Raw genomic sequence first — 19,242 nt, forward strand, 5'->3', positions numbered from 1 at the left:
TTAATGAAAAATTAAGTGTCCAAATGCAAATTTTTGTCTCAAATATATTTTCGCATTCAAAAACTTTTTTTCTATGATTGAATTTTTTCTTTTTTTGATTAAAGTGATTTTTCTTTTGAAAATATATATTGTTTTGTATGAAGCAACTTATTTTTTGATTAAATAATAAAGACACAAATGTCCTAGCCAAAATGATGGCCAAACACAAAACATTACTTCAATCAAAAAAGTTGCTTCAATCAAAAAAAAAAAAATGGACTTCAATCAATTTTTTTTTTTTTTAAATCAAATAAAAATAGCTTTCAAATGTTTTTTTTTTTGTTTCAATTTTATTTTTGTTTAAAAAAATTAAACACATTTTTTTGATTGAAGTGTTTTTTTTTAATTGAACATATTCTGTATTTTGATCGAAGCAACGTTTTTTTTTTCTATTATTGAAGCAACTCGAATAATAAAGACACAAATCTAGCTCCATATGGCTCCGCCCAGGGGATACAATTTTTGACTGAGGTAACTACATTGGCATGATACCGGCGGGCGTACCATATTCAATGGATGATGATCTTGGCGAAAAGTATAGCTGTCCTGCCAGCGGCCTGATTTAGAATTCCCCTCAAGAACGATGGGAAACAAAATAACGCTCATTTTCAAGTTATTATTATAAATATTCTTGTAAGTTAAATTTATTGCTGACACTGTGTTTCGGGGTTATCAACATGTTGTGCCCCCCCGCCTATGTGTAGTGCTACTCCTTTATTTTTTGCAGCAAGTTAAGCATCTGTTTGTTTGGAGCAATTGCCTTGCCCCAGGCGGCATTCATGTCTTGGAAAAAAAATGTTTTTCAGCTTCAGTATCAGCATTACAATTGCCATCAGTTCTAGACAAGTTTCCGAGGTAGTTCGGCTTTACTTCCGCTTTTCTGCTCGCGACTTTCGTTTGACACTTTCTTCATCCAAAACAACAGTGGAGCTGGAGTGGCATCACTCATCAAAATCCCTCAAAAAAGACTATTTGGAAATACTGCATCCATCTGCCATCATCACGACATGGGAGGATAACATGTTCATGAAAGCAGATGTGGAACCAAGCCTGTGCCACCACAAAGACCAGGTGTTTATGTAGCCATGTTGCCGCTGGTGTTATGGAAGGTATGTTCTTCCTGTCCCTGCATTTTCATCCGTCCTGTGGTATAAGAAAATACTAAAGCTAACATCTTGCGCATGAAACGACTTGTTGTCTTTGATATTGTTATTACGATGATGATTGTAATTATGATGATGTTTAATATTATTTACTACAACTGCTGTACTGCTGTGACAGCAACACATATGATCTGCTGCTAGCCTTTTGCTAATCAGTGTGTGAAGGATGGCACAATTATGTAAACGCATAAATGCAAGTGTTACAAGTTTTTTGTTCGTTTGTTTACAGGTGGAAAAGGCTGTTAGGCAAGGGAAGACAACTTGACACTGTACGTTGATGGACATATATCGAGCCTACATGCGTTCTACTTTGATGATGATTCTCCACCTTCGTTAATATTTTTCTAATAATTTTGTAATTTGTGATTTATTGACCTATTTTGCACACGCACCACTCGTTTTAAATAAAACAAGAATCATGTTGTCCAAAGGTTTTATTGCAATCAATATCTGCAATAAGAAAGAAAGACATACTGCAGGGTATATACAGATTGATGCGATGGAGCACCATCCTGCTGCAGAATTTGTCCCTTTTTATGGTTAGGAATGTAAGAGGCAGCTAAGATTAATTGATATTTCAGACTATTTATGTTGCCTTCCACCCTGCAGATCTCTCGCACACCCCCATACTGGATGTAACCCCAGACCATGATTTTGGTAATGATGTAACCCCAAACTTCACTGTTTTCTGAGTGAATCTCGGATCCATGCGGGCTCCAGTAGGTCTCCTGCAATATTTGCGGCGACTGTGGTGTAATTCAATGGAAGATTCATCTGAAAAATCCACCTTTTGCCACTTTTCCAGCTTTTGACAGGCTGTGGGCCTTGGCAAATGCCACACGGTTTTTTAATTGTCTGCACCCTGAGAGATAAATTGTCTGACATATCAACAAATCTTAGCTGCCTCTACATTCCTAACCATAAAAAGGGACACGTTCTGCAGCAGAATGGTTCTCCATCGCATACTTCAATCTCTACCTCAAAGTTCCTCAAGGCAAAGAAGATCAAGATCCTCTAGGACTGGCCAGCCCAGTCACCAGACATGAACTTCATTGAGCATGTCTGGAGTAGGATGAAAGAGGAAGCATAGAAGACGAAACCCAAGAATGTTAACGAACTTTGGGAGGCATGCTAGACTGCTTTCTTTGATGTTCCTGATGACTTCATCAATAAATTGTATAAATCTTTGCCGAAGCCCATGGAAGTCATACAAAATATTAAATTTGGATCTCACAGCACCACTACTTAATTCGCTTATGTTATGTAACATTTATATTTATATTTGAAGTACATTTTTTGTTCAATTTTCACACTACTTTCTGTAGGCGACAAAACTTTTGTTGCCAAAACTTGACCTTTATGTCTTCATTAAATAAATCTTTTTTCAGTGAAACAAATATATTTTTGTACATTCGGCATCATTTGGGAGGGTCTTAGTTTTCATGTGAGACATTTCTGAAACCAATTGAATAATTAAAAAGTCAGGTTATTAGTAGGGCTGTCAAACGATTAAAATTTTTAATCAAGTTAATTACAGCTTAAAAATTAATTAATCGCAATTAATCGCAATTCAAACCATCTATAAAATATGCCATATTTTTCTGTAAATTATATATATATTCTGTAAAATAATTTGTTGGAATGGAAAGATAAGACACAATATGGATATATACATTCAACATACGGTACATAAGGACTGTAGTGGTCATTTCACTCTACTGTCATTTAAATCTGTCTATGCTGTCCTCACTCCGAAGCGTCTACTTTTTCCAAAGCTAGACAGGTAGTGAACGACGCCTTAATAATCAGACTTCTTCCTTTTTCATCTGATTTATTAATAAAATGGCCTCAAACCACTGTCCTCTTTAGACCGTAGTGAAACTACAAAAAAAAAGTACACAAGCATTGCATTAGCAACAACGTTAGCTTAGCATGCTATACAGGTTCACTAAACATAAACAAAAAGCGTCTCATAAAAAAATATAACATTTCGCTTACTAACATAATATGTACATTGTACATATGTACAACCATACATACGGACAACTCTTGTCCAAGGATCATATAAGCACAACATTACAACGTAGGCGTCAGCCCGAGGCGTCCTGCAGCCATATTGAACTGGCAAGAAAGCAATAAACCATGTCGCAAAGCGACCACAAGAGTTCGCTGTTAGACAGCACAAAAAACCTTGCTGTAACACTTACCAAAAGGCAGAATACTGTCTGAGAGGGACATGTGCGTTAATTGCGTCAAATATTTTAACATGATTAATTTAAAAAATTAATTACTGCGCGTTAACGCGATAATTTTGACAGCCCTAGTTATTAGCAATTATTTCTACAAAATGGATAAGCGACAAGACTTTTGTCAGGTACTGTACATATAAACAAAAATAGTAATTTCTTGTAAAAACAAAATCCGTGTCAGCCCTTCTGCATTCGGCAGCTGTAATATTATTTGTAATTTCACCTCATTTTGGTCACTCAAGTGGCCAGCGTATAGATCTACACCTCACGTTAGCACAGGTTGTTATAATTTTGTCCACGAATGATCAACAAAGTGATAAGAACAAACATACAATCTTTTAGGTGGATCCTTAGATTTATAGCACATCCTTTACTTATTGTCTGCTGCTAGTTTCGATTTTAGGCGTATGGCAAGGTTGATCCACACTGGTGCATTGTAGCTACTAGCTGGTCGCGGATCAAAACATTCCACTTCCAACCATATATATATAGGCACTTCCAGGAGTTAACGCACAGCAAACAAAGTCTTGGAGTCTCATCTACGTCGTGCCTAATCCATTTTTGTCGATCCCATGGGTTCCTCTGGTTTGATTTTGCAGTTTTAACTTTGTCAACACACCGCATACTTCAACCGCACTTCATGTTGTTCTCTCTAAACCGGAAGTTCGGAGTAGAAATTTTCAAAAATGGCGCTGCCCATAATTTCGCTCAGGAAACGTCTATAGAAGTGTGCGTCTTGACAAGGACATGAAATGTAACCAGTGATAGGTTGTTTTGTCCCGGTGTGTCTATATGCACGGTGTTTAAACCTGAGGGCTAATAGCGCACACATATACACCTCCGTGTGGAGCAACAATGTCCCCTAGCTTGCTGGGAGTGGTGTGTACCATTCACCCTCACCCACCACCATTTGTTGCTAACTATTGCATCAGCGTATAATTTTTTTGGGAGAGGGGTTACCTCCATGGATGATGTTTGTGCATCTCTTCTTCCATTGTAGGAGTGTACAATGTCCAACTGAAAAACGGTTCTTATTTTTAGCACGTCGCATTGTGTCACATCCCAAAATAGTAGGTCTGGCTTTTGCAAGCCAGTCAGTGAATATGGATCCTGTTCACTTTCCATTTGACAATTTTGTATTTTCTATGTAAAAGCTGTCATTGTCAATAATTAAAATTTAACCGGAATATATGGCAGGCCTCATAATCTAATGAATGACGCAGCAGTTTCATGGAGACATCCTGTTTCAGTAACAGTTGGGAAGTTCTGGTTTGCTATGGATGTTTGGTCAAGTATTTTTTTTTTCTGCCATTGCTTTGTGTCAGTAGCACTTTTCTGGAACATTGAACTCTATTTGCCATTACACTACCGCAGACATGTTTACATTAGCGAAAATTTGAAAGAGGTGACGTGTTTCTTAATAATTTTCACCCTACTGAAATAGATGAAAATGCAATTCATGACAGTGAAAGAAGCAATGATTTGAATTACCATTGGGAGCCCTCCGAGTCCAAATGGATTAGCCGTCTATTGCTGTCAAGACACGCATTTCCGCACTTGCTCGTCCTGGTTGGAAGGGATTGTCCCGGGGCCCCTTGGCAGCCACCATGCAGAATTTCGACTTTTCTGCATGACGATCACACATTAGCGTGGGTTCACGCATGACTAGGTACAACTAGGCACATTCAGGTAAATGAGACTGTCAGTGCCAGGATTAGCGATCAGGTAGCATAGAGTATGATGTCAACCTATCAACACTTACAGGTGATTTTTATCGTACTGGATTCCCCACCTCACATTGTCGGAATTTTGTATGCCCCACCCTGACCAATCACGTTTCATTTCGACTTACCTTATCTTCTCCTCGGTTATCAGGCTCCCTACATGGTGTCCACGGGTAAATATATTTAGACTATGAAAGCACCACTATGTTCTTCGGTAGCATAGGTGGTTGATAGTGTATTTTTGTTGTTGTTTGTTCTTTTCCTCTTCTGTTTGCTTCCATTCTTTCTGTCCCCCCAAAACCCCTTCCTGCCCGCTGCTTTCTCCTAATAAATAAAACATCATGAAGAATGACAATGGGAGTTTCTCAAACTCCACATTAGAACCGTTCAGACCATTAGGACACCCCCATTCTTCCTGTCTAAACAGCTGAACAGGACAGGTTTTAAAAATAAAAAAATAAAAAAGAAAATTTCCATTAAAAACTGATAATTGGAAACGCCTGTATTTTTATTTATTTTTTTGTTTTGTTTTTTAAATACTTAAATACAGTGTATCACAAAAGTGAGTACACCCTTCGCATTTCTGCAGATACTGTATTTAAGGATATCTTTTCATGGGACAACACTGACAAAATGACACTTTGACACCATGAAAAGTAGTCTGTGTGCAGCTTATATAATACAGTTAATTTATTTTCCCCTCAAAATATAGCCATTAATATCTAAACCCCTAGCAACAAAAGTGAGTATACCCCTTAGAAACTACGTACATCCCTGAATGTCCAAATTGAGTACTGCTTGTCATTTTCCCTCCAAAATGTCATGTGAACCGTTACAGGAGTGCTGTCAGCATTGCTGCAGAGCTTGAAGAGGTGGGGGGTCAGCCTGTTAGTGCTCAGACCATACGCCGGACGCTACATCAAATTGGTGTGCATGGCTGTCACCCCAGGAGGAAGCCTCTTCTGAAGACTGTATACAAGAAAGCCCGCAAACAGTTTGTTGAACACATGTCAACAAAGCACATGGATTACTGGAACCATGTCCTATGGTCTGATGAGACGGGCGGGCTTTCTTGTGTCTGCAGATAATTTTAAAAAAACATGCAGCATTTGCCAAGGCCCACAGCCTGGCAAAAGGATGGATGCTGGAAAAGTGGCAAAAGGTGGATTTTTCAGATGAATCTTCCATTGAATTACACCACAGTCACCACAAATATTGCAGGAGACCTACTGGAGCCCACATGGATCCGAGATTCACTCAGAAAACAGCTAAGTTTCGTGGTTACATCATTACCAAAATCATGGTCTGGGGTTACATCCAGTATGGGGGTGTGCGAGAGCTCTGCAGGGTGGAAGGCAACATAAATAGTCTGAAATATCAACAAATCTTAGCTGCCTCTTACATTCCTAACCATAAAAAGGGACAAATTCTGCTGCAGAATGGTGCTCCATCGCATACTTCAATCTCTACCTCAAAGTTCCTCAAGGCAAAGAAGATCAAGATCCTCCAGGACTGGCCAGCCCAGTCACCAGAAATGAACATCATTGAGCATGTCTGGGGTAGGATGAAAGAGGAAGCATGGAAGACGAAACCCAAGAATGTTGATGAACTCTGGGAGGTATGCAAGACTGCTTTCTTTGATGTTCCTGATGACTTCATCAATAAATATTATGAATCCTTGCCGAAGCCCATGGAAGTCATACAAAATATTAAATTTGGATTTCACAGCACCATTACTTAATTCGCTTGTGTTATGTAACATATTTTTGTATTTGAAGTACATTTTTTGTTCAATTTTCACACTTCTTTCTGTAGACGACAAAAGTTTTGTCTTGCCAAAATTTGACCTTTATGTCTTCATTAAATGATAAATCTTTTTTTCAGTGAAACAAATCTATTTTTGTACATTTAACATCATTTGGGAGAGTCTTAGCTTTCATATGAGCCATTTTTGAAACCAATTGAATAATTAAAAGTCAGGTTATTAGCAATTGTCTCTGCAAAATGGATAAGCGACAAGACTTTTGTCAGGGACTGTACAGTGTCTTCCTCTATTAAAAAATACTGTAGAAACATAAATAAATGGATTTCATGAATTAAACAGTTTTTCCATCATGGTTTTCTCTAATGTCCAATTATTATTGTTTTGAAAATCAAACATGGCTCTTGTTCACAAAGTTTGGCTAAACATATCCTGAATTGTCCTTTAAATATTTTGCCTAAGAAACAAGTTATAACAAACTCATCTTCAGTGTGTTTTTCCTAGGTGGTCCATTGATATAAAATGAAGAAAAGGACGTCTGTTTTGGATTGGCTCACATGCATGGTGACAAGAAGAGGAAAAGGAGGGCGGGTTAAGTCAGCCAGCTGTGTGTTGGCAGGGCTCTACTTCTACATCAGGTTGTCATCCCCGTTGACACACGCACACAAACTTTCTCCTTTGGATCTGACGGCTCCTCTGTGATAATTGATGTGCAAGCACCTTCAACAAGAGTGAACAGACAGGTGAGTATGTTTAATTTCTGTTTCCCAATATCTTGTAGTGTTGCTGTGGAAGAATTGGAGTCTTTATTAATAATACGAAATGGTCGGCAACTCCAGGCTATTCTTAAACAGACGTCAGCAGTTCAACAGGTTAAATTGTGCCGGGAAATCTTTTTTTAAAACTTATTTGGAAGAGTGTTTTTTGCAGTGCTAATTGCAATCTGTCCAGATGGATACATTGGTAGACGAAGTCCGTTCTGTTGCCATGCTGACTTTATCAAAAATATCAAGGCAATTCAATTATCTCCTGTTAAAATTAGACAAATATGACTGCACTTGGCAAAGACGATGTTGCTGAACTGCTTGACCCCACTCCCTGGTGCATGATGAAGTAGTGTAGTATATGTTTCTATCGTTACATCATCCTGAATTATTCTCAACATATGTGTTCATGTACTGCTACTGCAAACTACAACAGCAATAACAAAAATTCATTATTTCTGTGTATAATCACCTTTTATTTTCCACTTTTACATTTGAATATTATTGCAGGAATTGAGAGAGTAAAAACTTTACATGGAGACTGATAATAATAATTAATCAGGCTTGTAGATAGCATGTTAAAAAAATATACAGGAATGAATGAATAAAGGTAACAGGAATTTTTCAAAGTTAATTAAGGTCTGTAACAATGTATTTTGGAGAGGAAAAAATGCAGCATAAAATTGTACTATGATAATAATTTCACTTTCTTTTTGGTGATCCCTCGCTACGTCACGCTTCAAACTTCGTGCCCTCAGTCAATTGCAGATTTTTTTCGATTTAAAAACAATAAAAAAAATCAAAATAAACACAGTATGTTATTTAAAAATGTTAAGACTAGGGCTGTCAAACGGTTAAAATTTTTAATTGAGTTAATCACAACATAAAAATTAATTAATCGTAATTAATCGCAACTCAAACCATCTAAAAAATATGCCATATTTTTCTGTAAATTATTGTTGGAATGGAAAGATAAGACACAAGACGGATATATACATTCAACATACTGTACATAAGTACTGTATTTGTTTATTATCACAATAATCAACAAGATGGCATTAACATTAACATTCTGTTAAAGCGATCCATGGATGGAAAGACTTGTAGTTCTTAAAAGATAAATGTAAGTACAAGTTATTGAAATTTTATATTAAAACCCCTCTTAATGTTTTCGTTTTAATAAAATTTGTAAAATTTTCAATCACAAAATAAACTAGTAGCTCGCCATTGTTGATGTCAATAATTACACAATGCTCATTGTGCTGAAACCCATAAAATCAGTCGCACCCAAGCGCCAGCAGAGGGTGACAAAACACCAAAAAACACAAGTAACAAGTTGACATGACACTGTGCTGTCATTTTAATATGTTTGAGCGGGGCATGTGCGTTAATTGCGTCAAATATTTTAACGTGATTAATTTAAACAATTAATTACCGCCCGTTAACGCGATAATTTTGACAGCCCTAGTTAAGACATTTTGCATGTATACATGTACAAATCTGACACGTTTCTCGGGCGGGCAGGCAGTATGGACCCAAATGCAGGGAAATGGTGGCAAGGCAGACAGGCGGTGCAAAAATTAATTAATTATAACAACAACAAAAAAGTACAAATAAAAGACTGCTGGAACCAAAAACTCTAAGGCAAACAAAACTTAGGGTACTAACAAAAGACTGGGTATTAAAACATATGTAGGCAGAGGAGCACAAGGGCTTGGAAGCAGAAATAGACATGAACAATGTCAAAACAAAAATGTGAGAGCTTACGTACACAGACAAGGGGTGACGAAACAAGGTGGGTGACACGAGAAGAAGCAAATTGGTGGATACACAAGGAGCAGGCACAGCAGGTGAAATTAGTGGGCAATCACAGGAACAAGTCACACTAGAAGGAAACCAAGGAATCCCTAACACAAATCACTGTTTTCTTTTATACCAAATATAACTCATTTATATCATAATTATTGCAATGAAACAAGGTGGGTGACACGAGAAGAAGCAAATTGGCGGATACACAAGGAGCAGGCACAGCAGGTGAAATTAGTGGGCAATCACAGGAGCAAGTCACACTAGAAGGAAAGCAAGGAATCCCTAACACAAATCACTGTTTTCTTTTATACCATATATGTCATTTATATCATAATTATTACATTTGTAGCACTTAAAAAACATTCATTAAAATATACATACAGTAGTTAGAAAAAGTATCTGAACCTTTTGGAATGTCTCACGTTTCTGCATAAAACTCACCATCAAATGTGATCTGGTTTATCTCAAAATCACACAGATGAATAAACAGTGTCATATTTTAATGAGGATAGTAGGCAAACAAAGACAAAATGGGAAAAGTTAAGTAAGTGAACCATCACATTCAATATTTTTTGGCCCCCCTTTTGGCAGCACTAACTTCAACCAGACACTTCATGGAGCTGCAGATCAGTCTGGCACATCGAGCAGGACTAATCTTGGCCCATTCTTCTCTACAAAACTGCTGTAGTTCAGCCAGATTCCTGGGATGTCTGGCATGAATCGCTGTCTTTAGATCATGCCACAGCAGTTAATTTACGTCTGTGTTTTGGATCATTGTCTTGTTGCAGAACCATCCTCTTTTTAGCATCAAATGTCTGACAGGCGGCCTCAGGTTTTCTGCTAAACATCCTCATAAAATTTTTGAATTCATTCTTCCATTAATGATTGCAAGTTGTCCAGGCCCCGAGGCAGCAAAACAGCCCCAAATCATGATGCTCTCTCCACCATGCTTCACGGTAGGGATGAGGTGTTAATGTTGGTGAGCTGTTCCATTTTTCCTCCACACGTGATGTTGTGTGTTACTCCCAAACAATTCAACTTTGGTTTCATCAGTCCACAAAATATTTTGCCAAAACCTCTGTGGAGTGTCCAAGTGCCTTTTTGCAAACATTAAACGAGCAACGATGTTTGTTTTTTTTTAGACAGCAATGGCTTCCTCCATGGAGTCCTCCCATGAGCACCATTCTTCGCCATAGTTATACATATAGTTGATGTGTGCACAGAGATATTGGACTGTGCCAGTCATTTCTGTAAGTCTTTAGCAGACACACTAGGTTTTTTTTTACCTCTCTGAGTATTCTGTGCTGAACTCTTGGCGTCATCTTTGGTGGATGGCCACTCCTTGGGAGAAAAGCAACAGAGCCAAACTCTGACTGTCCATTGATGAACATCCAGACTTTTAGAGATGGTTTTGTATCCTTTCCCAGCTTTATACAAATCAACAATCCTTGATCCTTGTCTTCAGACAGCTCTTTTGACCGAGCCATGATGCACATCAGACAATGCTTCTCATCAAGACAATTCTTACCAGGTGTGTGTTCTATAGTGGGCAGGGCAGCTTTAAACCACTCATCAGTGATTGACCACACACCTGACTTAAATTGTTGGGTAAAAATTGGTTTCAATTGCTCTTTAAGTCTCCTTCGGTAGAGGGTTCACTACCATATTTTCCCCTTTCTGTCATTGTTTGAATGCTATCCTCATTAAAATATGAAAACTTATAAATGTTTGGGTGGTTTTAGTTAAAGCAGACACTGTTTTTACATCTGTGTGATTTTGACAAAGATCAGATCACATTTGATGGTGATTTTATACAGAAATGTGAGAAATTCCAAAAGGTTCAGATACTTTTCATACCACTGTATAAGGTTGTTATTGTTTTTTGGTTTTCTTTTGACTTGTTTTTTTTTTTTTAAATTTGGGGGGAAAGCGGGAAAAAAACTTGTCTTTTATATATCTCTTTCCAATCCTGTTAAATCTGAATAAATACGCTGAACACACACAAAAAAAAGGAAAGAAAAGTATATATATTTTTTTTTATGTAAATAAGATCCGCGTCTACTTCACAAATCTTCCATTTTTGATTTTTATGGGGGTTGGGGGGGAAAACAAAGGCTCACTGTATTTATAAGGGATAATGCAGTTACAATAATGCTTTTATCAAAAATGCCTGTGTACATGTGCCAAAGTTAGCATACAGCTAATTTACATTTAGTAGGTGGAAAAACAAAAACAAAAAGAAAAAACATAAAAGAAACACAGTAATTCAAGTTTTGTAGTGATTTAGCCTCGTCTCATTTCATTTCTATTATATTCTTCTTGTGGCATTTGAAGAGGGATGTCTAGAAATTTTATTCCATTGTATCTTTCTTTGTGTGTAAATAATTGTAACTGTGTATATTTATATATACCGCACATTTACGTATACTGTTGTATTTATATCGTGTATGTATTGCAGATAGATTCATTCTATAGTAGATGGATTTGTTATATGTCACAAAACCTTGTAACTAGGGCTGCAGCTATCGAGTATTTTAGTAGTCGATTAATCGATGGACTAGTTAGTTCGAATAATCAAGTAATCGGATAAGGAACATGAAAAATTAAAATACCTGAGCTGAGCCTCAAACGGTATAACTTTTTATTTTTTTTTTTATGAGGATCTATGTACAACAAAAGAAAAATTGGCTAACTTAAATGGAAATAATCCGCTCACTTAAATTCTATAAAATGCTAAGTTTTTTTTTTACACTTCTCTTAACAAATGGTTCAGACACATATTTCCACAAAAAACAGGTAAATATACCTTTGTACTAATTTATGTATGAATGCATTAAAAAAACATTTAGTCAAACAAAAACTTAGCTTATGTTGGTCTTAACAGGGAGCAGTTGGATTCAGCCATGTGAAAAGTAAGACCCGAGGGAAGTGTATCCTCCCTAATCAATAAAACTAAATGCAAACACTTTCAAAATAAACCATGACAACGCCACTTTAATTGAACGAATACTCTTAGCAACAGAATTTAATTCGAATATTTTTTTCTAATAGAATACTCGAGTTAATCGATTAATCGTTGCAGCTCTACTTGTAACAGAGTAAAACAGTACCATTTACAGGCACGCAATCATGTACTAAAGACATCAAGGGCAAAAATGTTTCCTTTACTTGTCTGATTTCTCACTCTGAACATGTTTCTCAAAGCTTAGCAAATCACCTACAATTAAAAAATCTAATTAAATCAATCAATTGAACTACAGCTATAAAATATTAAACAAAAAATATATTATTCATGTGCAGTACATGCATTTGAAATAGTACTTTGTGGACATGTCTAATCACAAAATGTCACAATACTTATCATTCTGAATTAAAAAAAAAAAAAAAGTTGTTACACTATTTCCTATTCATTTTGATTTATTAGCATGCTCAACATGTCTAAAAGTCATCAATCTCTTCAGAAATTTGCAAGAAAATATGTGCCCCCGCACAACCCAACTTATGACCGACAAAAAAATGATCTTCTGAAATGACTCATAATGGCTCGAACACCACTGACGCAGAACTAACATCCAAATGCTCTTCTTTATTTCCTCTCCCATTTGTGTGTACTGTACGGTATACAGCCGCAGCAAAAACACGCAATGAGATGCAAGGGGACCGCTCGAGTGTGTCCTGATATGCCCGTTGACTTTTGCAATATTAGCTCTTCAGAAAATGTTTGAGAACCACAGTTTGAGACCCTCCGGCTAAGTTTGATCAGAATTGCTGACAGCACACATGACGATTTGAACTCTGAGCTTAGTGTGACTTTAGAGTAAGGGCGTAGGTTTGCATATGGACGGTAGGGATATAACGCTACCAACTTTTCAGGATGCTCAAATTGTCCCCACCAACTTTTAAGCCACCTTATTTGCATTATGACTTGTTATATAGGTAATGTAGATTGTCTTGCCTTATGTTGTCAGGATATAATTGACCCTACCATTATTATGTGAATTATTTTCATTATGTTACGACTTACATTTACCCCTTTTCACTTGCTGAACGTGCCGGTTCATTTTCCCATCTCAAGCACACGTATGATTGGCTGATGATTTGCATTTATTTAAAATGTATTTATTTCTTTTCTACGTTATTTATTTTAAAATAATTTTATTTGCAGCCCATGCAGACATTTTTTTCAGATAATCATACATTAATCATAATCGAGGAAAAAAAAGTTTTCATATTTTGTTGAGTTTGGCTGTGCTTGTGGACAAATGGTACAGCGTTTTATACCTGAAGGAAGGCTCCATTTTTATTTTTGTTATACCTTGACTCTGTTTTTTTTTCAGTTATACAGTATGTAATTTCTTTATTTAGACAATGTTGCGTGCTCGTAGGACCATAGGCGGATCTACTATTCGGGCGGAGTAGGTGATTGCCTTAGGCCCCCAACCGGTAGGGGGCCCCCAACCAGCTGCCCTTGCCCCAACGAGCAAGGGCTTGGGCCACCGGAGCCATCAGCACCCCCAACTATTTGTCATGTATAATTATGTCAGCATACCAAACAAACAAATAACAAAACAAAAAATAAAGCCATTTGAATGCTGCATTTATATTATCTCTCCCCCCCCACACACGCACTACAATGGACTGTTCCACGACGGCGGACTGAGTATCAGTCGCTTAGCTTCATTTAGCGCCGCTTAGCTCCGTTTAGCATTGCTTAGCTCCGCTTAGCTGTTCGTTAGCTTCACTTAGCTCCCCCGCGTTTTTCACGCCACTAAGCTCGCTATTTTTACAGCTCACTTGCTACTTTGCACGTCGGCTATCGTTTATTTCGAACACATGAGCGAACGTGCGCTCAATGAGAGCCAAAGTGCAGTGAGGGAGAAGTTGAGAACAGGCCGCTAATGCCTCTTTTAACTTTCTTCTTCTTCACACCGAACATAAAAGACTAGGGCTGTCAAAATTATCGCGTTAACGGGCGGTAATTAATTTTTCAAATTAATCATGTTAAAATATTTGACGCAATTAACGCACATGTCCCGCTCAGACAGATTTAAATGAAAGTAGAGTGAAATGCTCACTTGTTAATTGGGTTTTATGGAGTTTTGCCGCCCTCTGCTGGCGCTTGGGTGCAACTGATTTTATAGGTTTCAGCACCCATGAGCATTGTGTTAGTGATTATTGACATGAACAATGGCGGGCTCCTAGTTTATTTTTTGATTGAAAATTTTACATATTTTATTAAAACGAAAACATTAAGAGGGGTTTTAATATAAAATTTCTATAACTTGTACTAACATTTATCTTTTAAGAACTACAAGTCTTTCTATCCATGGATCGCTTTAACAGAATGTTAATAATGTTAATGCCATCTTGTTGATTTATTGTTATAATAAACAAATACAGTCCTTATGTACCGTATGTTGAATGTATATATCCATATTGTGTCTTATCTTTCCATTCCAACAATTTATTTGACAGAATATATATATAATTTACAGAAAAATATGGCATATTTTACAGATGGTTTGAATTGCGATTAATTGCGATTAATTAATTTTTAAGCTGTAATTAACTCGATTAAAAATTTTAATCGTTTGACAGCCCTATAAAATACACGACAGCACACCCTTTGGCGAAACAATGCAGTACGGTTCCAATCAGTCATACAATGGTAAATGGTAAATGGTGTTACACTCATATAGCGCTTTTCCATCTTTCAAGGCGCTAAAGCGCTTTACACTATCTCACCATCCACCTACTGGTGACGCAGGTTAACAGCATTTGCTAACAAAAAAAAAAAAGCAATGATGAAGAATGTTTTTTTACGGAGTGTAAAGCTTTCGGTTAGCGGTTTAGCGAACGTACCTACGGTGAACATTTCAAAATAAAAGCACGTCATGTTCGTCATATAAATAACGATTTCTGGAGTTAATCCCACATACTTCAGAATTAATATTATAATATGTAGAGTAAATACTACAGAATACAGATTCTACACTAAGAAAAGCTTTCAAATGACACTCTTTCTGACAAACATGATTGGAAAGAATAATTATTAGGGCCCGAGCACTGAGCGTGCGAAGGCCCTATTGTTTTGCAAAGGATTATTATTAGGGCCCGAGCACTAGGCGTGCGAAGGCCCTATTGTAATGCAAAGGATTATTATTATTATTATTATTATTATTCTTCTTTCTTCATGGCAAATGAAAATGGCCAATTTGGAGGCCTGAACATGCACGAAAAGTCACCAAAATTTGCACATACGTGCAGATTCGCGTAAATTTCGATAATCTTGCGTCGTTTTGAAAAAATGTCAAAAAATGGCTCAGTGGCGCCCCCTTGACCCTTAAAATTTTCAAAAAGGCCTCTCCTCTCAGGTTTTCAACGTAGAGCAATGAAATTTGGGGAGTAGATACCTTATGCCTAACTGCTCAAAAAAGCCTCTTGCACCCATATTCCAAATCCAACAGGAAATCGGTTATTTTGGATCGAATCTGAAATTTTTTCGGTTCACAGTTGGAGTTCACATTTGGAGGCCTGAACATGCACGAAAACTCACCAAAATGTGCACATATGTTCAACTTTGCGTAAATTTTGATAATCTTTGAAAAAAATTAACAAAAAGGCTCAGTGGCGCCCCCTTGAAATTTTCAAAAAGGCCTGTCCTATTAGGTTTTTTCAACGTAGAATGATGAAATTTGGTGAGTCGATACATTGTGTAAAACTGCTCCAAAAAGTCTCTTGCACCTATATTCCAAATCCAACAGGAAGTCGGAAATTTTGGATCAAATGCGAAATTTTATTGATTTACATTTGAGACCTTGTCGCTGAAGAAAATAGTTGGATCGTCTTCAAAATTGGTCAGACTATTCAGGAGACATATGAGATCTTAAGTTTTCAAAATGGTGAGTTTTCATCCAAGGGTCTGGCCTGGGCGTAGTCCCAAAGTTGGCCATTTTTAGGCAAAATACCAAATTCAGAAAATGATTAAAAACTCCGTGATACAACGTTCAATCTTTTTCATTTCTAGCATGTATATGAGATATCCCAGCCTGAACACGACTGCATTGAAATATTACTCATTAGGCCTGGCGCCCCCTAGTGGGAACAGGAAATGGCATTCTTTACGAGAGAGGATCCTCCTCCAAGGGAAAAAAATCTATTGACCTCAAACCTGTTTCAGGGGAGCCTCAAGACATGTGTTCAGGTGCCTGATGAAAAATATTTAGGTTTCGTTGAAGCGGAGAGGTCCAAACTGGAAGTGAAAATGACCGTCAACAATTTGTCTCGCCAAAAACTTTGAACAGTCATAACTCGGCAGATATGCAACATATCTGCGCCAAACTTTCCGTGTTTGTTGAGAGTCATACCCTGAAGGTTCTTGTAGGGGTCATTTGCATCAACTCTACAGTGCCAACTAGTGGCGACAGAAAGAAGTTTTAAAAAAGGCCTTTCCTATTGGGTTTTTTCAACATAGAGCGAGGAAATTTGGGGAGTAGATACCTTATGCAAAACTGCTCCAAAAAGTCTCTTGCACCCGTATTCCAAATCCAACAGGAAATCGGGTATTTTGGATCAAATGTGAAATTTTTATCGGGTTACAGTAGGAGTTTACATTTGGAGGCTTGAACATGCACGAAAACTCACAAAAATTTCGACATACATGCGGCTTTGCATAACGTTCAATAATCTTGCAACGTTACGAAAACATGTAACAAAATGGCTCAGTGGCGCCCCCTTGAAATTTTCAAAAAGGCCTCTCCATTTAGGTTTTTCTAACATAGAGTGATGAAATTTGGAGAGTCAAAACTTTGTGCAAAACTGCTCCAAAAAGTCTCTTGCACACACATTCCAAATCCTACAGGAAATCGGGTATTTTGGATTGAATGTGAACTTTTTATCGATTTACAGTGTGCACATTTTACACCTTGGCACCTAGGGAATTAGTTTGATCATTCTCAAAATTGGTGAGACTGTTCATGAGGCATATGAAATCTTAAGTTATAAAAATGGTGTGTTTTCATTCACGGGCCTGACCTGGGCGGGCGGCCAAAGTCGGCCATTTTTTCGCCAAAACACCGAATTCGGAAAATGACTGATAACTCCCTCATACAACCTTCAATCTATTTTAAATCTGCCATGTGTGTGAGGTATACCAGCCTGAGCAGGACTGGATTGAAAATTTACCATTTGTGCCTGGCGCCTCCTAGTGGGAACAGGAAATGCCCTTTTTTACGGGACACACTCCTCCTCTAAAGGGAAAAAATCAATCTACCTCAAACCTGCATAAGGGAAACCTTAAGACCTGTCTTCAGGTGCCTGATGAAAAATATTGAAGTTTCGTTGAAGCGGAGGGGTCCAAACAGGAAAGTGAAAATGACTGTCAACAATTTTTCTCTCCAAAAACTTTGAACAGTCATAACTCGGCAGATATACAAGATATCTGCGCCAAACTTCCCGTGCTTGTTGAGAGTCATACCCTGAAGGGCCTTGTAGGGGTCATTTGCATCAACCCTACAGCGCCAACTAGTGGCGATAGAAAGTCACTCGTTTTTCCAAAACATGTCCAGTTCTTTTCATGTTGGTCATTGTAGTTTCAAGACCTATTAAAATACTTTTTTACGGCCCATGTCCACGTGTCTCTGTCTGTTGCCGTGACGACCCTTTGTTCGCCATTTAAAGGAAATATTTTTTTTCAGAGACTCAGGGAGGTTATAGAGCCACAATAGTTGGCACACTTGGTCGAATTGGCCCAGTTAGAAGATTAATTTTGGTTTTGAATAAGGGCTTGGCTGCACAGCTCAGTAGTGGCTCCTTTTTTGTAGTACTCTCTCCAATAGGGGTTTTTATCTCTTGGGTGTGGGAATGTAAATAGGCGACTTTCGAGCATGTTAGGTTCTAATGAGATGATTAGAGAGGAGGATCTCCCACCACCCTGACCTGCACACAGTCCGAGTTGCGTGACGTCCGAGTTGCGCTAGATTGCGAGGGCCCGTTCAGTCCTGCTTGCAGGCCTAGTTATTATTATTATTATTCTTCTTTTTTCAGGGCAAATGAAAATGGCCAATTTGGAGGCCTGAACATGCACGAAAAGTCACCAAAATTTGCACATACGTGCGGCTTTGCGTAAAATTCGATAATCTTGTGTCGTTTTGAAAAAATGTCAAAAAATGGCTCAGTGGCGCCCCCTTGACCCTTAAAATTTTCAAAAAGGCCTCTCCTCTCAGGTTTTCAACGTAGAGCAATGAAATTTGGGGAGTAGATACCTTATGCCTAACTGTTCAAAAAAGCCTCTTGCACCCATATTCCAAATCCAACAGGAAATCGGATATTTTGGATCAAATGTGAATTTTTTATCGGTTCACAGTTGGAGTTTACATTTGGAGGCCTGAACATGCACGAAAACTCACCAAAATTTGCACATACATGCAACTTTGCGTAAATTTTGATAATCTACAAAAAAAATTAACAAAATGGCTCAGTGGCGCCCCCTTGAAATTTTCAAAAAGGCCTTTCCTATTAGGTTTTTTCAACGTAGAACAATGAAATTTGGCGAGTCGATACATTGTGCAAAACTGCTCCAAAAAGTCTCTTGCACCCATATTCCAAACCCAACAGGAAGCCGGAAATTTTGGATCAAATGTGAAATTTTATCGATTTACATTTGAGACCTTGTCGCTGAAGAAAATAGTTGGATCGTCTTCAAAATTGGTCAGACTATTCAGGAGACATATG

The 19,242-nt window shown here is 37.7% G+C and overlaps 1 protein-coding gene across 2 annotated transcripts in view; it reads left to right on the forward strand.

The window, feature by feature from the left end:
* mef2b (myocyte enhancer factor 2b) overlaps positions 1-19,242 on the forward strand; it is a 52,356-nt gene that overhangs the window by 4,579 nt on the left and 28,535 nt on the right. Inside the window, exon 2 of one of the 2 annotated variants that reach the window (XM_057841510.1) lies at positions 7,428-7,680. The gene's annotated coding sequence lies outside the window, so the exon portion shown is untranslated. The remainder of the gene's footprint in view (positions 1-7,427; positions 7,681-19,242) is intronic. The other variant, XM_057841509.1, reaches the window with a different exon arrangement.

The sequence above is a fragment of the Corythoichthys intestinalis genome, chromosome 7 (genome assembly GCF_030265065.1).
Source record: "Corythoichthys intestinalis isolate RoL2023-P3 chromosome 7, ASM3026506v1, whole genome shotgun sequence".
Lineage (NCBI taxonomy): Eukaryota > Metazoa > Chordata > Actinopteri > Syngnathiformes > Syngnathidae > Corythoichthys > Corythoichthys intestinalis.